This window comes from Lipophrys pholis, assembly GCF_963383615.2.
Source record: "Lipophrys pholis genome assembly, chromosome: 12".
NCBI classification, from domain to species: domain Eukaryota; kingdom Metazoa; phylum Chordata; class Actinopteri; order Blenniiformes; family Blenniidae; genus Lipophrys; species Lipophrys pholis.
In genome coordinates this window covers 4,883,967-4,909,116 of record NC_137641.1, presented here as the reverse complement: position 1 = coordinate 4,909,116, position 25,150 = coordinate 4,883,967, and the positions used below count along the sequence as shown (strand labels likewise).

The 25,150-nt window shown below is 40.5% G+C and overlaps 1 gene segment (V, D, J or C); it reads right to left on the bottom strand.

The window, feature by feature from the left end:
• Nucleotides 1–4,250: 4,250 nt before the first annotated feature.
• LOC308117894 (immunoglobulin kappa constant-like) lies at nucleotides 4,251–8,102 on the bottom strand. The segment is given in 3 exons: nucleotides 8,097–8,102; nucleotides 5,816–5,897; nucleotides 4,251–4,763 (listed from the first exon to the last, which is right to left on the bottom strand).
• Between the last annotated feature and the right edge of the window lie 17,048 nt (nucleotides 8,103–25,150).

The following is a 25,150-nucleotide window of genomic DNA, read 5'->3' as shown; positions in this document are numbered from 1 at the left end:
CTTCAGATAGACAGACGTCTTAATGTATCGTGGATGAAATTTCCAGAGATATACTGAGTAGAATCGCTGTATTGTGATAATACTGTTATCGTGGCCAAATAGGTTACTGGCTATACTCAGCCGTAGTAATGGTTATAATAATAATATCAATAATGATCGAAGAATCCAGTATCTATAATACAATAATAAAAACTATAATAATAATAAACAATAATAATACTGTAGTAGTACAATTATACAATAATAATTGTCAAATGCAATTTATAGCCATGCACATCTGAACGTTTTCTGGGTTTCTTTTGTTTTCTCTCTCTCTCTCTCTCTCTCTCTCTCTCTCTCTCTCTCTCTCTCTCTCTCTCTCTCTCTCTCTCTCTCTCTATATATATATATATATAATATAATAATAATAATATATAATATATATATATATATATATATATATATATATCTCGGTCTATGGCCCCGCTCCGCCTGCTTCTAGCTTCTGCAGCTCGACCAGAGCTTGAAGTCCGTGATTGTTGTGGTTATTAGGTGACGTTTAGGACCACGGTGGGGGGAGGAGGGGGGCGATTACGTCATCTTTTTTTCCACGGATGATCGTCTTTGCTGAGCGTACTCCGCCGCATGTTTACTTTTTAGATGTCTTATCAAATTAGTTGTGTTAAACGAAGTAGTGGGGCTCCACCTCTCGGGACTGTGACGAAGCAAATAGTCCAACTGGCCGCTGGACTGGTTTGGTTGTCAACCTTAAAATACCTCCAGACTGCTGACATTTTATCCACTCAATGGTTTTAGACTGCTAACCTCAGTTTGCGGCAGGTTGCAAACGGGGCTCGCTTTACGGCAGCTGCCGTGAAAATGTTTTTTTTTTTTTTAATTAGATCGGCGGGGCGATCGGCTGGATTTCCTGATTCCCGATTATTTACAAATCACCAATATCGGCCCCGATCCGATATCTACCGATCTGATCGGGACATCCCTACTTTAAAGCAAAGTGTCCCTCTCATTTTCTTTCTAGTTAATTTGGCACTTTTCTTGACAAAAGGCCAAACAAGTTGATCGTCACACTGATGGATTAATATCTCATCTATTGATCAACTGATTGATGGAAAACAATCTTTAGATTCTTGTAAGTGCTGAGCTCTCAGCAGATTCTTTGACCTTTGGTAGTAAGTTCATTTTAAACTGTTGAATCTCTGTTAATTCTTTGACTTGGATGTGCAGCAGCACCGACTCCAAAGCACATTTTGTAGACGTCCTTGTAAAGCTTCACTTCCTCTCTTCCTGTTGTCCTTCTGTCACACATCAGCCCTGACACTGCCTCACTTCTTCAACCTCTCTGTGGACTGTCCATCCCTCTGGACGCTTGACCTGAGAGCCTCACCACCTCTGCTCTGAGCTTCTTCTCCTGTCTCTTCTCTCACATGTTCTGTCTTTTCTCTGCTGTGCAGACCTCCACCTCTCCTTTCCTCAGACCATTATGAAAAAAGGAAACGTCCTGGATACCATCAATGAAGTCACCATCATCCATGTCTTCACCTTCCTCATCCCCTGTGTCAGACCGGCTGCTGGACTTCTGGACTGACCCCTCCTGACTCACCCTCTTAGAAGCATGAAGTGTCTGTGGGGAGTCATTCTTTACTCCCACAAATCTTCCTGCTGCTTCAGCCACAAACTTAATAACATCTGACCTTGATTTCTGCTGAACCGTATGGCTGTTAACGCCAGCGTTTCCACTCATTTAGTTTTAGATGTGATAAAATTATTCTCAATTCTTTGATTTTCCATGTACGGACGATGATTCTGGACACATTAAAGATGCATTAACGTTTTGTAAATGACGTCTTTAAAGTCAAAATCCTGATTTTATTTATTTTACTTTAATATAATATTCTCAGAATAAAGTCAAACTTCAGACTTTTTAAGTCTCCAAGGAGAAACTCACCACTTTGATAACTTTTCATCTGGTGAATACAACTATGTACATGAGTCAATGTTTTATCAGCATTATCAAATGTCATTGTCATTGTTAATGCTCTCATTGCTGCACTGTTTAGCGCTCTCGCTTGACAGAAGGTTGTGGGTTCAAATCCAGCTGGAGCTGTTTGTGGAATTTCCTTGTGTTTCCTCAGGGTTCTCTGGTTTCCTCCCACATTCCAAAAAACTGCATGTAATGTTAATGCTAAATGAAGTGTCTGTGTGTGTCCTGTGGAAGACTGATGACCTGTCCTTTTTCTTTTGAAACGTATTTTCATGGACGTCCATAAGACGTCCAGACAAGACTTGAAAACAACGTCCAAGAAAGACGTCTAAAAAACGTTCATTCTGGCTCGTCTGAGGACGTCTTCTGGATGTCAAATATTGACGTCTATATGATGTCCAGAAAAGACATCCAGACAACGTCCAAGAAAGACGTCTAAAAAACTTTCATTCTGGCCCCTCTGCAACTGCAACGTGAAATAAGTGTCGATCACGCTGCTGCTTCAACCAATCAGGTTTTGATATTGATGCTCTTTTTGTTTTTTAATTGATTCATTTTATTTTATTTTATTTCATTTTTTACTTTATTGCCCAAATGGGGGAACATCCAAACAGAGCAAACAAACATCAAACAACAAAAACAAACAATTTTAACAGACGATGCTCACAAATAATACATTAGTATAATCTTAAGCTCCATGGTATGAACTTATAAAGATAACTATAACAAATACAAATAAGGATGACATTATTTATTTTAAAAGAAAAGTATAATTAAAAAAAAAGAAAACACAAAAGGGACGAGGGAAGCAGAGGGTCTCATTATTCTTTTTGGAATAATTCTTTAAATAACTCAATAATTTTATTACTTTTTTCTGTGTTTATGTTACTTAGTGTTTTAATGTGTTCTTTAAATTCAATATAAAACTGAACATAATCTAGGTTTACCTTTGCTAATCTGCATTTGCGAATGGGAAATTTTCCAACTAGAATTATTAAATTAATTATAAATTCTATGTCTATATTTTTGTAATTAAAATATGCAATTACACTTTTACAATCAATTTGAGCATGATTTTAGTTTTACATAGTGTATAATTCTCAGTCCATAAGGTATTTGAATAGGAACAGTAAAACAATTAATGATTAATGATTTGGGATTAATGAGTTTTTTTTCACTTTCTAAAAATTTGGATAAGTTTATATTTGTTAAATATATGTTGTGCAAAATATTGATATGTACTTGCTTAATTTTATTGACAATACAAAATCTGTATGGCAATAACCAAGCTCTCTGCCAATCAATGTCTGTTAAGATAAAAATCCCAAAAGATTTTCCTCTGGGACTTATTCTCCTTTTCTCATAAAAACAGTTTCTTTTATGTTTATTACTTCAGTTTTGATTCAAAATGTCTCAACCTTTAATAAACAGCAGGTTTTATGACACAAATAGATATTGGTGACTCAGGACCCGCCAGCAGGCCTCGGGTGACGTCAGCGTATTCAAGCCCTCTGATTGGCTCGTCAGAGAGTTCACTCTCCAGCGCCAGCCGACTGCATCTGGAGCGAGCTGCATTAACAATATTATAGTTGTGTTTGTTTAATAGTGGTTTTGTACACCGACAATGGCTAAAGGAGAAGATAAAGAGATGTGGTAGCAGATTTATTGTCAAAACACTTTTCAAGTGGGACTTTTCCTAGAGGTCATTGGGGCTCCAAGCACACAGAGGTCCGGTACAATTTACTTGTGCTCACTACAACTTCCATGGCAGGATTCAGGATTATGTGATTCGCCATTATATTATTTTCAAACCACGAAAAACGTTTGTCACCGTCCACGGCCCCCAGGAATTCTGGGAATAACAGCGGCTTTTTTTATTTAGCTGAAACAGAAGGAGACTTGAACTTTGATTCTTTTCATCCATAAAGGTATTTATTCTGGTGGCACGAGTATCTATCTGTGATGCAAAGGCTTTTTATACTGCATCTCTGCATGATGACCTGGTTTTTGTAGCCATAAAAAGTGATTGAGGGGTGGATTGACTCAGACCAGCACTAGTGAAGGCCGAGGTCTGAAATGCAAGGCTGCCACTGTTACAATCTAATCCTACCATTTATAGGACATGCAAATACATTTCAACTTCCAGCTTTTATTGAAAGATATAAATAAGGATGTGAGGATATAAACACTCTCATATAATATTTTTACATTCATCCATCTTTGCCATGATGATTTTATTGTTGTAAAAAAGTCATGAAAGACCAAAGATTGAGGTGAAAACTGTCTTTATTTTGTCAAAGCTTGAAGAAAATGATGATGAAAGAAGATGAATATTGATGAAGTCAGTTTGCTTTGATGATAGAAGAAAGTGAAAGAGGGTGAATGACAGAGGTGAGATCAGTGTGAGAGTAAAAGCAGTGTGAGAGTCCCAGTGAGTCCGGTCAGGACTGGGAACACTGGTCTCTCCTCAGTGTCTCTCTGAGGGGAGTCTGGGAGCCCCGGGTGGCCTCACAGGTCACAGAGCCCACCTTCCTCCACTGGTCTGCAGGGAGCCTCAGGGTGCTGCTCCAGCTGTAGAGGCCGTCCTTCTGCAGCACCCCGGGGCTCCTGCTCTCCTCCCAGCTGCTGCTGCTGCTGCTGCTGCTGCTGCTGTCCTCCACCTTCCAGCTCAGACTCCAGTCTGAGGGGAAGCCCTCGTTGGCCAGGCACATGAGCGTGGCCTTCCCCTGCTGCAGCTCCTCTCTGGAGGGGGGCAGCACCGTCAGGGTGGGGCGGGTATCACCTAGGAGACACCAATCAAATTAGAGGACAGGGAGCACCCAGCTGTCAATCAACCAGCACACACCTGGACAGCTTTAGTGGGAGACAGCTGATTTGGTCCTGGAAGAAGTTGCTGTCAGAGGCTTTTTCTGCTCCAGCAGTCACTCACTCACACATTGTTTCATTTCCCTTTAAGAAGCCTCTCATGCACATCAGCACAGAGAGAATCATCCAACACTTTGACCTGAAATACCTCAAACTACACAGGAAGGAACACAAGCTGATGTCTCAACGTTTACTCTTCATTTGCATCAACGTTATCAGAAAGTTTACACTTTACAACTTATGACTGGAAACTTTAACATGAACTTCAAATCTAAATTAATATTTTCAATTATTAGGAGCAAAATGTGAAAAAAACAGTAAATAAAGATAACTTCTCAGGAGGATTTTATTATTCTACATTTATCATCAGTATTTCTATTTTACTGTAAAATAACAATATTAATAATACATTTTAAAGTAAGAAGAGAAACAGAATTGGGAAACATTCTATAGAACCAAGAATAAATCCAGCTGTGATGAAGAGACACTCAATAAAACAAGAAGAATAAAACCTGCACACATTCCAACACAAACACATTTCAAACAGTGGACATGTCAACTAAAACTCAGCCCAAAGACAGACCAGTGCACCAGAAATGTCCCTAAATACACAGGTCAGTGTAAAAACAGCTTCAACATGAGACTGGTAGAGTTAAAACAGTGTGTTCCACAGCCATCAGGCTCTAACTGAGCACATTTAAAGACTGACAATATCTTTTGTTTTGTCATTTAATCCTAATGAGATTTTAATCCGGTGTAAATTTAAAACTAATAACTTTTCTCTGTGATCAAATTAAAGTGAAACAGAGCTGAGCTAAACTACATGAAATCAATGGAGATTAAAACTTGATCACTACAATAATTATTAAGAATAAAAAACATCTTTCTAATCTCAAATCATTCAAAACAAGGTTTAATGTAGGAATTTGAATTATTTAGTTGAAAGTATTAAAAGGAGAATAAACTTACTTCCAACATCCAGTCTGGTTCCTCCACCGAACGTGTACCACAGTGATACAAACTCATTGAGCCGCTGTACAAAAACCTCTGACTGTAGAGAGACGCCACTCTCTGATTCTGAAACCAACAAACTCACCAAAACAACTTTTACCACCTGATCCTAACGGAACACAAGAGAACAGTTCTTTCATCTGCAATGTCTACTTGAAATACATATATTTATAGAGATTGTTTTAAAGATTATTTTCTATTTTTTTCTATTATGTCTATTGGAATTTATTCCTGAAGGGATTTAACAGCAAAAATAGAAATTTAAATTAGAAAACTACAGACATATCTTTAAATATTCTGTGTATTTTCTTACTATTGTCATAACACTACAGGATTCATTTATGGAAATCTAAAATTAATTTAATTTCAGAATAAATTAATTATCGAGTGATTAAAATATCAAGACTCAGAAATATTTTCTAAAATACTCTTTGAAACTTCTTCATGAAAAACCTCCTGATATTCTCATAAAAGTTTGAATCCAGAGTGAAAGTGAGAGATGAAAGTGATCCAGGTCCCTGTTGGAGTCAGTCAGAACATTTCCATAGAGCCACTTTGCATCAGCAGCACCATGCTCCAGTGCTCTGGGAGAGTTTATAGTCCTGACAGTTGAAGACTGGATGACTGACAGCCGTCCTTCATGACAACAGAAGACAGAGAAATCCTCCTCATCAGAAACATGAGTGTGATCTGCGTCCTCATCTGGACTCTCCTCTGCTGCTGCTTCACAGGTAAAGTCCAGAGAATCAAACTCCTCTCCTCTGTCAACATCCGTCCCTCTGAAATGAAGCCCACAAAACCATGAGGCTGCTTGATGTTTCTGTCTGTGTTTCCTCAGAGTCCAGAGGCCAGGTCACAGTGACTCAGCCTGCAGCAGTCAGCTCTGCTCTGGGAGCCTCCGTCACCATCACATGTAGGACCAGTCAGAATGTTTATGTTTATGATGATGGTGATCAGGCTTTAGCCTGGTACCAACAGAGAGATGGACAACCTCCTAAATTGCTCTTTTACTGGACCAACACTCGAGCATCAGGGACTCCAGATCGTTTTACAGGCAGTGGATCAAACTCTGACTTCACTCTGACCATCAGTGGAGTTCAAGCTGAAGATGCTGCAGTTTATTACTGTCAGAGTTATCATGAAATCAACAGTCAAGATGTGTTCACACAGTGAAAAACCGTCGTACAAAAACCTCCCTCAGTCAGACTGAACAGAAACTGACTGCTGCACACTGATACACTTCACTGAACACACACACACACACACACACACACACACACACACACACACACACACACACACACACACACACACACACACACACACACACACACACACACACACACACACACACACACACACACACACACACAGGTCTACTGAGCGCAGAGTTCAACACCACTTCATACCAAACTAAAGTTTGTGCAGAAGTTTTTAGCTCCAACATCTTTATGACAACCATATACTGTAGGATCCCATCTTGTGAAAAGGTTTAACACGGGGAATAGCCTCTGATTAAATCATTTAATAAACTAAACTGTGTCTCGGTGGGGAGTTGAACACGGGCCTACTGATTGCAAGGAAAGAATTCCTCCACTAGACGAGCAGCATATTGATTTACAAGTGAGATTCTTACACAGATTTTATTATGACCTTACACTCACTTTACCTCCAGTTTCTCCTCTAAAGTCAGAGTTTTACATTTATACACCAGTAAATAATCAACCTCATTCATTTGGATTCTTAACTGTTAGCTCTCGCGGCGCATAAGCTGGCGTCACAACTCACTCAGTTACCTTGAAAAAGTAATCCAATTACTGATTACTAGTTATTCCTTGAAAAAGTAACTTAGTTACCTTACTGATTACTTGTTTTTAAAAGTAACTAAGTTAGATTACAAGTAATCTTATAGTTACTTTCAGCAGCTGCCAACAACATGCCCCCCTCAATCTCAACATAAAAAGGACAACTGGTTTTACCAGAAACTGAGTTCTGATCACTGCCTGGCCTCCTGCTGATCCAGATTTAACCTTTGACCTTCATTCTTTGTTGTATTTATATCTGACTCATGGTTTTATTATCAGATTTTTACTATTACTGGTATTTATTAGTACATAGTTTAGTCTATTGTTGCACTATTTATCTGTTTTAAATAGAGCAATAGTATTTATTTGTTTGCACAACCTGCTCTATGCAACATTTTAATGACAGAGTAACGTGTTATTAATTAATGCGTTACCGGCATGACTGTGGCTATGTCCCGCTGGTCTTCCCTCCCCCTCTCTCTAACTGGTAACTTGGTAAAGATGGTGATTCTCCCTAAATTTCTTTATTTGTTCCAACACATTCCAATTTTTATAAGAAAATCTTTTTTTTTAACAGATCAGACAATAATATAATGTTTGTGGTTGAACCAGACTCCTTGCATCAAAAAATTATTCTACAACTTCCCAAAAAGCGAGACGGTCTTGCACGACGTAACATCATACAATACTATTGGTCATGCAATATTAATAAGCTCTGTCATTGGCTGGACAATGAAGCCGACACAGATCCTTCATGGGCTCAAATAGAACGGCGATCTTCAAGGTTCTCTCTCCAGTCCCTCCTCACTTCTCGTCTCCCTGTTAACATTCATAACATCTAACAGAACCCTGTTGTCAACAATTCCTTGAAAATCTGGCTGCAGTTCCGTAAATATTAAAGCTTGAATTACCCCTCAATTTAAGAACTGATTGTTAAAAACCATCTATTTCCGCCCTCCCTATCAAATCCTGCATTTTAAATCTGGCAAAACAAGGGCCTGGGGCCTCATTTATAAAACACTGCGTAGGATTCCTACTAAAAATGTTGGTGCGCTCTAAAGCTGAAAATGTTGTGCGCCCAAACAAATTCAGATTGGTGAAACCGTGCGTATTGCACTTTCCTGTTATAGATCACAGTCCACCTGGAAGGTCCCACAGTTGATGTCCCGCCCTCAACACGTCCACTTTTAACCATAAATGGTCGATGCAAAGTGTCTCGTCAATATCTTTGCATCTCAATCAGCCCGTTGATCGCCGGCATTTGACGCTAAATCCTGAGAGAAAAGAAGAAGAAAAGGAATTTTACAGAGAGAGAAATAGTCATGGAGGAGGTGGAGGTCAGGAAAATTATATTAGTTGGTGGGCACCAGTGTTGCCACAGTTACCTTGCAAAAGTAATCAGATTACTGATTACTAGTCACTCGCCTAAAAAGTAATTTAGTTACTTCATTGATTACTTGTTTTTAAAAGGAACTAAATTGGATTACAAGTAACTTTTTAGTTACTTTCAACAGTTGCCGACACCGCCCCACGTCTCTAAATAAAAAGGACAACTGGTTTGGCCACAAAGTGAGTTCTGATCACTGCCTGGCCTCCTGCTGATCCAGATTTAACCTTTGACCTTCATTCTTTGTATTTATATCTGACTCATTTTGTAATGATCAGATTTTTACCATTACTGGTATTTATTTACCCAGTTGTAGTCTGTTGTTGACCTTTTAATTACCCCCCTTGAGGAGAAATTAAGTCTTTTATTGATTGATTGATTGAAAAAGAAAAAAATGACAAAAAGAGTTCAACATCTCTGCAGTTGTGTTCTTGTGGCAATAATATGGTTTAGTGTTGACATTTCTTAGTTTCCGTTGTTTCGTGTCACCTGAACGCACCGTTAGAGCGAGTTGGTCTGTGATTGGCTGAGAGTGGAGAAGGGGGCGGGTCAGGTTGGACTGCATGCGCTGCATGTGTCTGTGGCCGTTTCCCAATTCTTAGAGCGCCAGTGTGTACTCGCTTACGTCACGAGTAACTACTTGCAGCGTCCTCGGAAGTGCGGAAATGCAAATTTACGAGGACGCATCGGCGTTAATGGAGAATTGGAACACGAGTACTTCATGACGCTGTGGCTGTCATGGCTGGATGATGGACCCTGAAGCTGAGGAGGAGGAGGAGGAGGAGGAGGAGGAAGAGGAGGAGGAGGAGGAGGAGGAGGAACCTGTTTCCTCTCTGGTTCAGCAGGAAGGTGATTTGTACCTGATATTTTATATGATGATCTAAATTTTAGAACATTATTGTGAAATAGTACCTTTTCTGTCACATACATGCGGTGTATGTTACAGTGTATTGTACCGTGTATAGTACTGTGTTTAGTACCGTGTACAGTACTGTATAAAGTACAGTGTATAGTTCCGTGTATAGTACAGTGTTACTATTACTTCTACCTCCTATACAGCCTTTATTTTACTCTTCATCTCCTTGGAGTTCAGTAACAACAAAAGCAGCTGATCAGAAATGTCCTACTAATACAAACAATTATTTTACTGTTTTAATGAAGATCCTTGATGTTTATTAAATAATTAACCAGCTTTTCTTACCTGCTGCTTGTTGTCATCCTTCTGGTCATGTCATTAATATGTACTGTATTACATTTGTCTAATATACATCCTACAGTTAATCACTCCAATCATTAGCTGTAACAACTTCTCTTTAGAATAAATACATAAATGGTTTATACTGTGTGAGAGTAAATACATAAATACACACATGGCATACACTATTGAGCAAAGAAAGATATCAAGCAGAAGATAAAGGAACATTTATTTAATAAACTTCAGCGGAACCTACAACAGTAAAAACACAAGTTAGAAACATTATGTACACAGAAAAATGACATTGTTTTTAAAAATTCTAAAGTTCTTTCTTTTATTTCCCAGGAACCCCTGCAGTGATACACAGGTCAATAATGTTCCTATCCTGGAACCTTTCTCTCCTGGAGGTGTCGTGACTCCAGCTTCAGGGTTTCCAGGAGCATCGTTATGTTGATACTGATGCTCCTGCTGGTCATCAGGTATTCTGCTGTACTGCTGATTGATGGTGTCACCTTCTAATTCTTCCTCCTGCTGGTCATCAGGCATTCTGCTGTACTGCTGATTGATGGTGTCACCTTCTAATTCTTCCTACTGCTGGTCATCAGGTATTCTGCTGTACTGCTGATTGATGGTGTCACCTTCTAATTCTTCCTCCTCCTGGTCATCAGGTATTCTGCTGTACTGCTGGTTGATGGTGTCACCTTCTAATTCTTCCTCCTGCTGGGGCCGTTGATGGAGCCACATTCTAATTCCTCCTCCTGCAGAGCCACAACACATCTGTTACCTAAACAACAAACCTTTCCCCTCTATCATAGTGGAGTTATTTGTCATACCAAAGGAGGTTTATTGAAAGTTGAATTGTGTTCATTTTGTCGTTCTAAACCTCATATATTATAGACTCTTTTTTAATGACACCGGTCACCTGATAAAGACCGACATGTCATCACAACCAGATGAAGCTCTGAGGAAGACTACTGATGCAGCTGAAACATGCCAGCAAGGTAGAATCTTTCCTGCATCTACCTGTTGTTAAAAAAGACTCTGTAATATATGAGGTTTATTGACGTGTACATTGGCAACTGGGGATCTGTGCAGGATGCTCTTGTCCTGCACAGATCCTCCATGTACCAGCAAGTACTGGTACCAGCTGGGTGATGGAGGAAGTGCTATATCTACTAGTTACTTTCTGCTGGCTGATGGAGGAAGTACTATATCTACCAGGTACTTTCTGCTGGCTGATGGAGGAAGTACTATATCTACCAGGTACTTTCTGCTGGGTGATGGAGGAAGTACTGTATCTACCAGGTACTTTCTGCTGGGTGATGGAGGAAGTACTGTACCCATGCCTGCAGCACACAGTTGTTATTATATCACTGTACTGGCAACCTGCTTTATCTCAATATTCACAGTCATGAACACGAAGGAAAAAATAAATTCTGATTCATGATTACATCAAAATATATCAAATGTTTTCCATGTGAATTTTAACTGACAGGCAGGTTGAAACCCAACAGACACCAGGTCAAACCTGCTGGTGCTCCATCTTTCTGAGAGCCTGGAGAGACGTCCTCTTGTTGCTGCCTGTCTGTGTGGCATCTGGTGACATCATGGAGGTGGTGGAGGAAGTTCCAGGGATGATGATGGAGACGACCAAGTGGCACTGAGGACGCCCAGAGGGACCTGGCAGGAAGTGATCTGCGAGCGAGACTGTCCAGCTGTCTGCTGCTGAAGAACGACCTGCAGGCCTCAGAGAGGAGAACCACATCTAGACAGGAAGCTCTCCTCATGTACTCATGTTCTCTAGTCATGTGTAAATATATGTAGATAGATGGATAAAGACAGAGAGATCAACAGACTGTAAATGATTGTTTATGACTGTAAAATATAGAACTGAACATTTCTCTGTTTCATTTGATAAACAATGTAATGTTGCTTTAAAGAATAAATTGTCTGGGGTGAATTTCAACAATTATGAGGTCTATGAGGAGGACATAAAACAAAAAGAATGACACACTACCAATTCAGTAAGTTATTAACACATGTATGAATAAAGTATATACATGTAATAATTCAAGCATCAAAAACAATCCTCACTCCCATCCTCATCTGGAGGAGTTCCTCTTCTCCACTGGACCAGGCTTCAGGTTCCTCAGTAGTCCTGGATTCAAATAGTGCATGGTGTTAGTTTGAATCCACAGCATCCTTCAGTAACCAGTAGATTCTCCAGTAGAACCAGTAGAACCTCCAGTAGAACCAGTGGAACCAGTAGAACCTCCAGTATGATGGGTAGAAATCTTTAGTGCAATTGAGACAAAACACTATGGCCAGTAGAACCTTCACCTCTCAGTCAAGGTAAATAGTTTTAAACATAATCTTTCCCCTCAGCAGCAAATATAAATGTAGATGAACACTGTTAGATTTACACTAAAACAATTATATCTCATGTTTAACCACAGTAGAGAACCACAGCCAGCCTCATCTCAGTCTGGATCCACAATCTCCGAAAACCTCAGAACAAATGTTTAAGTAAGCGTGATCTTGAAATATCAACCTCATAACAACATTTTATAACAACTATAGTCTGGCCTAAAACACTCTTAAAACTGCACTCTGTTAAACAATGACGCTAATATTTCAGATCTTTTACGCACTGTTGTGTGTTTCCCCTTCTCCGATCTCCTCCGTCATCTCTTGCCAAATGCATTATGGGTAAATTGGCTTCCCAAGACTGAACAGGTCTGTTTCGATGAATCCTCGATAAAGTTGGCGGAGCGAGGATACATCCGGGTATTCCATGTGTACTCGGTGAGAAACGGCCTAAGAATAGAAACAGTACTTGGTCTCCCACTGATGACGTTTAACAGGTACACGAGAGCACAAGTATGGAGGAGTATGGGTATTGGAAAACGGCCTGTGTGTTTGGAGGAGAGAGAACGAGCGGCCGGTTCTGTTTAATGATAAAGCGGCTTTACAGACAAGTTACTCGTCCTGTTGGACGCTACAATATTAATGCACAGTGACTTGGAGAAGTAACTTTAATCTGATTACTGGTTTGGAAATAACAACGCGTTAGATTACTTGTCTAACCAGCATCACTGGTGGTCATGGTAGTAGAGTCACTAATAAAAAGTAAAAACAAGCGATTGGCAGCACGTCGTCACTGCTGTAAACAGTGTGGCAGCCACAGAGAGATCAGTGACTGCAGAGGTGGAGAAGAAGAGTCTGATCTGAAGGTGGAGGCCCGAGGAGAGTGACCTCATGGGGGCAGCACCTGAGCACACTGCTGGACACCATAACAGCCCTCATGGTTGTGACGGCCAGCGTGTCTTTCTGGTGGAGACCACAGCGGACCGATAAAGTTCACTTTTATCTGTTTATTAAATGTATGAATGAAATACTTGAACAGGGACTTGTAAAAAGGCTCAGTGGACTTTGTGTTGTATCCTCAGTCACTGGAGAGTTGGAGGCGGAGGGTGACGTGGAGGTCGTCTGTCTCCAGCAGCAGAGCGTCCAGAGCGCATGGCGGTGCAGCGCATCCACAGTGCAGCTTCATGCACGACTGTCACCGTGCTATTTATATGCGTTCTTAGCAATGGGACCGGTTGTTAAACACCTTGTCACAATTGATAATCAGTCAGTTCTATCCACCGCTCTGGATCATTTGAAGATGAACGTTTGTCATATGAACCTCGTGCTGCTGATTCAGTAGTAATGGCTCATTAAAGGAACATCTATAACACTGAAGCTCGGCTGTTTATGATCACCTGGATCTATAAGTCTGACATTTGAAGACATTAAATGTATGAGATGAATCTGGCTTCAATTCTCCACCTCACAATCAGCACCGCCAGTTTCCACCGTCTCCAAAATGTGTGTGCGCAAGGTTCAAAGTTGCCGTACCGGTACGCACATTCTCCCGCAGAGCTTATTTTTTTAGATCACAAACTTTGCGTGGGAAGTGGCGTACGCATCTTTCAGGACCTGTTTTGTCCGTCAGCAACCTTTATAAATGAGGCCCCTGATCTTTATAAAGAAACTATTTACTGATTTTATGGAGCTTTCAATCAGGCTTGAACTACCTCACTCTCACTTCTTAATTTTTCTATTAACCAGGCACTTTGTCCAAACCACCTTCCTCCACTGCTCTACCCACCACCCGAGTCTCAGATTGACTCACTGCTCTCTCTCGACCCTGCACAGAAACGCTCCATCTAGGTGATCTACAACTCCATTGACTCCCTCAACTCCAACCAGATGACCAAACTGAAACAGACTTGGGAGGAGGAAATAAGAACGTCAATATCAGACAGCCGATGGGACCAACTTCATGTGCGAGTTCACTCATCCTCAATATGTGCTCGGCACGGCTTCTTTCAATGCAAGGTTCTCCTTAGAGTGCACTACAGAACTGCTGGACCGGCACAAATGTACCCAGGCACCAGTGGCAGTTGTAATAGATGTAAACAGTCACCTGTCAACCAAACACACATGCTCTGGTCCTGTTCAAATCTCACTGGCTTCTGGCAGCAGATTGTTGATCCCCTTGCTACAGTGCTTGAGATGGAGCTTTTCCCTGAACCTTGCACTGCACTGTTTGGGTCGCCCCCAATTACAACAGCTAATCTACCTGTGATTTTTCATTTAACTATTTGTGTTCCTTATGTAGTTGTGTCTCGAATGACGTTTTAATTAAAGGGTGGGAAGGGACAACGGACAGTCATGGACTTTAGTTCAGCTGTAGAAGCAGATTGAGCTCAATTGATTCAATATTGATACTCTGATTATTTTTCTTGTCCCCATCATGCATTACGTTGAATGACCCTCTTACTTTTCAACCCATCTGTTTATGCACATTTTTTCTTTTGTTGTAAAAAGAAAAGTGAAAATGCTAAAGAAAAAAAAAAAAAGATTTAAAAACAATAAATAAAAGACAGCAGGTCCAAGCAGCAATCTCCTGAGCTGGACCAAGACACCATCCGGCCGGGGAAATGAAGCAGGAGCAGAAAAAAAGAAAAACACAAACCAGAAGAAGACAAATGTTCTTCTCTCCTGCTGGTTCCTGTCAGGACTCTTGCTGTGGCATTATGAATCAGTGGAAGACTTTCAGCAGTTATTCAGACACCCTGATATTAGGGAGTTACAATAGTTACTCTGGAGGGAACAAATGTGTGGATTAGTTTCTCAGCTTCATTCTGAGTCAACATGTTCCTGATACTAGAAATATTAAGCAGGTGACAAAAGGCAGTCCTGCAGATTTGTTTAATGTGGAGCTGAAGGATCAGTCCTGGTCCAAAGTAACTCCAGGTTCCTCACAGTGGTACTGGAGGTCAAAGTAATACCATCCAGTGTTACTATATGTTCAGATCATTTCTCTCTCAGATGATTTGGGACAACTATAATAACTTGTGTTTAATCTGAGTTCAGAAGCAGAAAATGATCATTCATCCAGACTCTTGTGTCTCTAAGAGAAGCTTCTAGTTTGACAAGTTGATCAGTATCATCTGGTTTCATAGGGAAATCGATTGGTGGATCATCTGCATAGTAATGGAAGTTAATGGAGAGTTTTCTGATCATCCCTGCTCCCTCATGCTCATCCTCTACATCCTCCTTCTTGGCAATATCATCAGTAAACATCATCTTCATTCCCACTGCTACGCCGACAACATCCAGATCTACATTTCAACCAAATCTGTCACCCCAACAACCTGCTCCACCCTCACCAACTGCCTCAGTGAAATAAAAACATGGATAAAACATGAAACATGAACTAAACTACGACAAATTGTACATGATAATCATGAGACCTAAATCCCTCACAAAACACATGGACAACTTCACCCTGACCACTGGAAACTCCACCCTGTCTCCGTCACCTCACACCTGTAATCTGAGAGTTATTCTCCACATCAAGCTCACCTTTGAACAACACATCAACCAGATCACTCGGACCGCCTTCTTTCACCTCAAAAACACGGCCCACCTTCACAACTCACTCTCCTCCTCTGCTGCTGAAACCCTCATCCACTCATTCATCACATCCTGAATCCACGACTGCAACAACTTTCTCCTCGGCTCATCTTCAAAAGTCCTCAATAAACTTTGGTGTATCTAGAACTCTGCTGCTCGTCTGCTCACCCACTGCAACTCCTGTGAACACATCACCCCCGTCCTCCTGAACCTCCACTGGCTCCCTGTCCTCCAAAACATATCACTAACATCTCTGTCTGTCTGTCTGTCTGTCTGTCTGTCTGTCTGTCTGTCTGTCTGTCTGTCTGTCTGTCTCTCTCTCTCTCTCTCTCTCTCTCTCTCTCTCTCTCTCTCTCATCATTTTCTCACCTTCTATCCACATATGTTTTTCTTTCTCTCAGTAAAAGTACCTGGATATGACTGTGTTGAATTCGGCTCCAAAACACTATTAAACGACAGAGGAGACTCTCCTGCTCAATAATTCAGTTCAACTTTGTCATTCGTCGAGCAGTTTCATGTTTATTAGCTGTCAAAGTTCCGAACACCGATTCCCGCCTCCTCCCTCCTCCTCCTCCTCCTCCCTCCTCCTCATCCCTCCTCCTCCTCATCCCTCCACCTCCCTCCTCCTCCTAGTCCCTCCTCCTCCTCATCCCTCCTCCTCCCTCCTCCTCCTCATCCCTCCTCCTCCTCATCCCTCCTCCTCCCTCCTCCACCTCCTCCCTCCTCCTCCTCCTCCCTCCTCCTCCTCATCCCTCCTCCTCCCTCCTCCACCTCCTCCCTCCTCCACCTCCCTCCTCCTCCTCCTCCCTCCTCCTCCTCCCTCCTCCTCCTCCTCTCATTCAAATACATGGGAAAACCAAAATGTCTCTTCAAAAACAGCCGTGACAGATCACTCCGAACAAGTGGCCACTGTGGCTAAACTATGACTGTGATAAACAAAACGAGCAGATCAGAAGCACGACAAGAACCTGCCGAGCAAGACGTTGCAACGCTTGTGGGGAAAATATCATAAAAAAATACCTTTTTGACGAGAGAGAACAATGCTGTCATTTTTTTGGTTCCAGCGATTTCAAGAGACATTTATAAATGAGTCAGATGGAGCAAAATCGTGTGTCTGCATCAAACTGTGCCTCCTAGTGTCTAAAGTTTACGTCTGTCTGCTTCCAAACCCACACAGACTGAAAGACAACACATTTTCCTCTCAAGAAATGATAATTTTATGAAAATATTTGCCCGAAAACTGTGGATTCTGAGTTTTTTTCCAAAATATGTGGATAAAATCCGTCCTCTCACCCACTGTGATGACATCACTAACTGCAGGTGGTCAGAACACTGTTGCTTCATTCACACCAGGATTACACAATACCAGGAAAGTCCTTGTTTATGAGCTAACCTGCTATCATGTGCTACATAAACAAGCTACCATGCTAATCTGTGGTTTGTGGATGAGCTAACATGTTATTGTGTGCTACAATAAGTCTGTTTGTTTCTCTTGTTTGTTATTTTTGCACATGTTCATAAATAAACAAATAAATAAATCATAAAAGACAAAACTCTTTGTATCAAAGTCATTACCCTTTGTGACATGTTTGTTTGTGTGAGACATCCTTTGATCTTTCGATTCCTTATGAGTTCACCTGAGAAATCAAAGATTGATGAGAGATCCTGAATGCTCACTGACACTATTTACAAGGCTTTACCACTGCACCACCTGTCCAGATCCTTTGGTACGTTTATTATTTAATGATTTACATCAGTACTGTGAGCTGAATGAAAAAAGTACATTTATTGAACTTACACGACTCAGAATTGCTAATGCATCATATAATCCTAAAGAAGACTAAAGATTATCAGTGTTTAACTACTGGTATTTATTTACCCGGTGACGTAGTTGTAGTCTGTTGTTGAACTATTTATCTATTCATCTATTTATTTATTTGCGCTGCTTTTTCTATGCAACCTTTTACGTAATTCCCCCCCAGGGACAAATAATCTTTATTTGATTGATTGATTAAATCAAGTTGTAACATCTCTGCAGATGTGTTGTTGATGCAATGTTAAGGTTTAGTGGTGATGTTTGTTGGTTCCGATTCTTAACGCAATTCGTGACATGTTACCATCAACACTGGTACTGAACACACATGATGTAAGTTTTGGTCTGATTAAAATCAATTGTGACTTTATTACAGATCGCTGTGATCAGAAATCAGAGTAAAAAGTAACTGATTACTACGGTGGCCTGGAAGTGCAAAACGCTGCAAACTACAGAAAACACTTCCCAATTCAAAAAACACTTCCTAATTAAGAAAACACTTCCCAATTCAAAAAACACTTCCTAATAGAGAAAACCATAGACATAATAAAGAGTAGACGCCTCGGCGACTGGGGAGGGACGCGTCAACAGCACCGCCATCTTGAACCGGTGGTGGTGGCGGCAGGGGTGAATGAACATCGACGATGGAAAGAGGTTTCCTAAATCTCTAAGTAGAATTATAAGTTGAATTTTAAACTGATTTCCAAACTGTTTGATTTTTTAAAAACGTCATACATGTAGCTACTTTGTTTAGTGTGTGTTAAAGTGCAGTACACACTTTGTTTGTGTGTTAATGTGCAGTACACACTTTGTTTGTGTGTTAATGTGCAGTACACACTTTGTTTAGTGTGTGTTAATGTGCAGTACACACTTTGTTTAGTGAGTGTTAATGTGCAGTACACACTTTGTTTAGTGAGTGTTAATGTGCAGTACACACTTTGTTTGTGTTAATGTGCAGTACACACTTTGTTTAGTGTGTGTTAATGTGCAGTACACACTTTGTTTAGTGTGTGTTAATGTGCAGTACACACTTTGTTTAGTGAGTGTTAATGTGCAGTACACACTTTGTTTAGTGTGTGTTAATGTGCAGTACACACTTTGTTTGTGTGTTAATGTGCAGTACACACTTTGTTTAGTGTGTTAATGTGCAGTACACACTTTGTTTAGTGTGCGTTAATGTGCAGTATACACTTTGTTTAGTGTGTTAATGTGCAGTATACACTTTGTTTAGTGTGTTAATGTGCAGTACACACTTTGTTTAGTGAGTGTTAATGTGCAGTACACACTTTGTTTAGTGTGTGTTATTGTGCAGTACACACTTTGTTTGTGTGCATTGATGTGCAGTATACACTTTGTTTAGTGTATTAATGTGCAGTACACACTTTGTTTAGTGTGTTAATGTGCAGTACACACTTTGTTTCGTGTGTGTTATTTTGCAGTACACACTTTGTTTAGTGTGTGTTGATGTGCAGTATACACTTTGTTTAGTGTGTTTAGTGTGCAGTACACACTTTGTTTAGTGTGTGTTAGTGTGCAGTACACACTTTGTTTACTGTGTATTAATGTGCAGTACACACTTTGTTTACTGTGTGTTAATGTGCAGTATGCACTTTGTTTAGTGTGTTGATGTGCAGTATACACTTTGTTTAGTGTGTGTTGATGTGCAGTATACACTTTGTTTAGTGTGTGTTGATGTGCAGTACACACTTTGTTTAGTGTGTTAATGTGCAGTACACACTTTGTTTACTGTGTTAATGTGTTGTACTGGGCTGTTATTCATGTGAAATTGATTGACAATGTTGTATAATTCCTCTGAAATGGGTTCAGTCAATAAATTGTGAATTTCTTCAGATAGACAGACGTCTTAATGTATCGTGGATGAAATTTCCAGAGATAAACTGAGTAGAATCGCTGTATTGTGATAATACTGTTATCTTGGCCAAATAGGTTACTGGCTATACTCAGCCGTAGTAATGGTTATAATAATAATATCAATAATGATCGAAGAATCCAGTATCTATAATACAATAATAAAAACTATAATAATAATAAACAATAATAATACTGTAGTAGTACAATTATACAATAATAATTGTCAAATGCAATTTATAGCCATGCACATCTGAACGTTTTCTGGGTTTCTTTTGTTTTCTCTCTCTCTCTCTCTCTCTCTCTCTCTCTCTCTCTCTCTCTCTCTCTCTCTCTCTCTCTCTCTCTCTCTATATATATAATATAATAATAATAATATATAATATATATATATATATATATATATATCTCGGTCTATGGCCCCGCTCCGCCTGCTTCTAGCTTCTGCAGCTCGACCAGAGCTTGAAGTCCGTGATTGTTGTGGTTATTAGGTGACGTTTAGGACCACGGTGGGGGAGGAGGGGGGCGATTACGTCATCTTTTTTTCCACGTATGATCGTCTTTGCTGAGCGTACTCCGCCGCATGTTTACTTTTTAGATTTCTTATCAAATTAGTTGTGTTAAACGAAGTAGTGGGGCTCCACCTCTCGGGACTGTGGCGAAGCAAATAGTCCAACTGGCCGCTGGACTGGTTTGGTTGTCAACCTTAAAATACCTCCAGACTGCTGACATTTTATCCACTCAATGGTTTTAGACTGCTAACCTCAGTTTGCGGCAGGTTGCAAACGGGGCTCGCTTTACGGCAGCTGCCGTGAAAATGTTTTTTTTTTTTTTAATTAGATCGGCGGGGCGATCGGCTGGATTTCCTGATTCCCGATCATTTACAAATCACCAATATCGGCCCCGATCCGATATCTACCGATCTGATCGGGACATCCCTACTTTAAAGCAAAGTGTCTATGCTGTCCTCACAACACGTGACAGTGTGTTGCTAGACAGCCAGCGAACCATCAAAGAAAACACTGTGCACAAGGCTTGCTTTTCTTGTTTTAGTGATTTCTAGTGTGTGTGTGTGTGTAAATATGTGAAAGTGTGTGAAAGTGTGGTTACTGTAAACATACAGAAAAAAGAACAATTACTGTCTATACATGCATGGAAAACACACTGAATTCGATATACACATGTAACACAACAGTCACTACAACAACCGATGCATTTTGAACTATACATGACCCACAGATACTTACAAAGACGAAACTTTCCCTAGGCTCAAGTGTTAAGAGCGACACAGCGTGTTCCTGTGAAGTTTCAGCCACGTTTCTGTAGTACTGCTAGCTTACCTTCACCGAGAGACAAAACAGCAAAGATCGTAGAGCGAGAGGAACACTCACTCTGCTACAACAAAAAACGATCCTCTACGGAGAAGATGAAGATGTGTCACTACATTAACTATTTAACTATAGCACACTTTTTAACAACCTTAGAAACTTCAGGACCATATAATGTCTTTAACCTAAAGACATGACAGTGTCCCTCTCATTTTCTTTCTAGTTAATTTGGCACTTTTCTTGACAAAAGGCCAAACAAGTTGATCGTCACACTGATGGATTAATATCTCATCTATTGATCAACTGATTGATGGAAAACAATCTTTAGATTCTTGTAAGTGCTGAGCTCTCAGCAGATTCTTTGACCTTTGGTAGTAAGTTCATTTTAAACGGTTGAATCTCTGTTGATTCTTTGACTTGGATGTGCAGCAGCACCGACTCCAAAGCACATTTTGTAGACGTCCTTGTAAAGCTTCACTTCCTCTCTTCCTGTTGTCCTTCTGTCACACATCAGCCCTGACACTGCCTCACTTCTTCAACCTCTCTGTGGACTGTCCATCCCTCTGGACGCTTGACCTCAGAGCCTCACCACCTCTGCTCTGAGCTTCTTCTCCTGTCTCTTCTCTCACATGTTCTGTCTTTTCTCTGCTGTGCAGACCTCCACCTCTCCTTTCCTCAGACCATTATGAAAAAAGGAAACGTCCTGGATACCATCAATGAAGTCACCATCATCCATGTCTTCACCTTCCTCATCCCCTGTGTCAGACCGGCTGCTGGACTTCTGGACTGACCCCTCCTGACTCACCCTCTTAGAAGCATGAAGTGTCTGTGGGGAGTCATTCTTTACTCCCACAAATCTTCCTGCTGCTTCAGCCACAAACTTAATAACATCTGACCTTGATTTCTGCTGAACCGTATGGCTGTTAACGCCAGCGTTTCCACTCATTTAGTTTTAGATGTGATAAAATTATTCTCAATTCTTTGATTTTCCATGTACGGACGATGATTCTGGACACATTAAAGATGCATTAACGTTTTGTAAATGACGTCTTTAAAGTCAAAATCCTGATTTTATTTATTTTACTTTAATATAATATTCTCAGAATAAAGTCAAACTTCAGACTTTTTAAGTCTCCAAGGAGAAACTCACCACTTTGATAACTTTTCATCTGGTGAATACAACTATGTACATGAGTCAATGTTTTATCAGCATTATCAAATGTCATTGTCATTGTTAATGCTCTCATTGCTGCACTGTTTAGCGCTCTCGCTTGACAGAAGGTTGTGGGTTCAAATCCAGCTGGAGGTGTTTGTGGAATTTCCTTGTGTTTCCTCAGGCTTCTCTGGTTTCCTCCCACATTCCTAAAAACTGCATGTAATGTTAATGCTAAATGAAGTGTCTGTGTGTGTCCTGTGGAAGACTGATGACCTGTCCTTTCTCTTTTGAAACGTATTTTCATTGACGTCCATAAGACGTCCAGACAAGACGTGAAAACAACATCCAAGAAAGACGTCTAAAAAACGTCATTCTGGCTCGTCTGAGGACGTCTTCTGGATGTCAAATATTGACGTCTATATGATGTCCAGAAAAGACATCCAGACAACGTCCAAGAAAGACGTCTAAAAAACTTTCATTCTGGCCCCTCTGCAACTGCAACGTGAAATAAGTGTCGGTCACGCTGCTGCTTCAACCAATCAGGTTTTGATATTGATGCTCTTTTTGTTTTTAATGAATTAGTTTTATTTTATTTTATTTCATTTTCTACTTTATTGCCCAAATGAGGGAACATCCAAACAGAGCAAACAAACATCAAACAACAAAAACAAACAATTTTAACAGACGATGCTCACAAATAATACATTAGTATAATCTTAAGCTCCATGGTATGAACTTATAAAGATAACTATAACAGATACAAATAAGGATGACATTATTTATTTTAAAAGAAAAGTATAATTAAAAAAAAAAAAAACACAAAAGAGACGAGGGAAGCAGAGGGTCTCATTATTCTTTTTGGAATAATTCTTTGTCGCGGGGTTCACCCAACAACCTTCCCAAACTGGGAAAACCGATGGCGTAGCCGTCAGCTGTGTTGTTGTTGTTTTTCTAATTTATTTTTCAGGCCTCTCCAAACCGTGAATCATACTATTTACAAAGTGCAAAATAAAATAAAAAATACCCAAATGTGAAAATAAACAAAAGCAAAGAAAACTCTATATACAAATCTGTACAGGTTATATACATATGAGTTCTTCCTCAACTTCAGGATACAACAATGAAGCTCCACCGATCAATACTTGCCACCACCTCTAACCAGAGTCCAACTCTCCCATCGGGCCCAGCACAGCCCGTTTTATCCGCTTAGCCCCTCCCACTGGGCGTAACCTTTCGCTGAAAAAAGTCATTGTTTTTCTTAAACACAAACCCTACAACATAAATAAATAGATTTTCCATCATTTACCTTGCCGTCCCACAATAACCCCTCAGTAAACTCGGCAATAAGTTTTAAAGGAAAGAAATAATAACATTGTTCACGTGACTGTGAAACCTTCCGGGCCCAAAAGCATTTAACCCGACTGGTGGTATGGCCCGGGTTTGCCAGTCACCCTGCAGGCGCGTCACTGCCGGCTGTCCTCCGCCACACTGGAAGGTGAGTGAAGGTGTGTGTGAATGTCTGAGAGAGAGAGAAATCATACTGCTACAAGTGTGAACCCTTGGTCACGATACTGACAACAGAGGAGGAGAAACTGGCTTGTATGTGAGTGCAGGTTATTGCAGAGTAGGTAAGTGAGTGTGTGTGTGTGTGTGTGTGTGTGTGTGTGTGTGTGTGTGTGTGTGTGTGTGTGTGCGTGTGCGTGTGCGTGTGCGTGTGTGTGTGTGTGTGTGTGTGCGTTACGCGGCGGGTGCGCCGCGATGATATGTGCTACGTCATCGCGCGTGATGGAGCCGCTCCATCACATTCTTTAAATAACTCAATAGTTTTATTGCTTTTTTTCTGTGTTTATGTTACTGAGTGTTTTGATGTGTTCTTTAAGTTCAATATAAAACTGAACATAATCTGGGTTTACCTTTGCTAATCTGCATTGTGAAATTGTGAAATTTTCCAACTAGAATTGTTAAATCAACTATAAATTCTATGTCTTTATTTTGTAATGAAAATATGCAATTACACTTTTACAATGAATTTGAGCATGATTTTAGTTTTACACACTATATAATTCCTCTCTCACTTATCCGGGTGGCAAACACCGTCACCCAGATCACATTGCACCGATTAAGAACCTTCCTGAAGGTGGTGTCTCACACCGGACACCACCTTCACGTGGGCTCACCACCTGCAGGAAGGTTCTTAATTGGTGCAATATTGTCAGGTCCAACCTCTGAACATTTATTAATTCTGCAAGGAAGAACACACACAAGTTTAAGATTGGTTTTTACTCGCGAGGAGTACGGACAGAGAGTGTTTCAGTTACAATCTCCAACTCGCTCTGAAAAACCTCTGCCGCCTCCTCTTCTTTTATTAGGGTTCCTCTTATCTGATTTCAAGGCACTTCCCATCTGCAGACCACATTCCTCCTAACCATAAAAGATCACAGTGGAGAAATTACAAGTCGTATTAGATGAGAAAGAATGTTGGTACAATGAATGTGATAACCTTTCGTAAGATTATTCCAACAAATATGATCTGGGTGACGGTGCTCAGACTGACACCTCCACCACCCGGAAATGGATTAGAGGGAGAAAATGGATGATGGAAGATTCAAAATGTCTAAACCTTTAATAAACAGCAGGTTTTATCCTCAGAACTTCTTGATATTGTAGGTGACTCTTCATCAGGTGAAGTAACCCAGTGCCGATGGCTTTTATGACACAAATAGATATTGGTGACTCAGGACCCGCCAGCAGGCCTCGGGTGACGTCAGAGTAT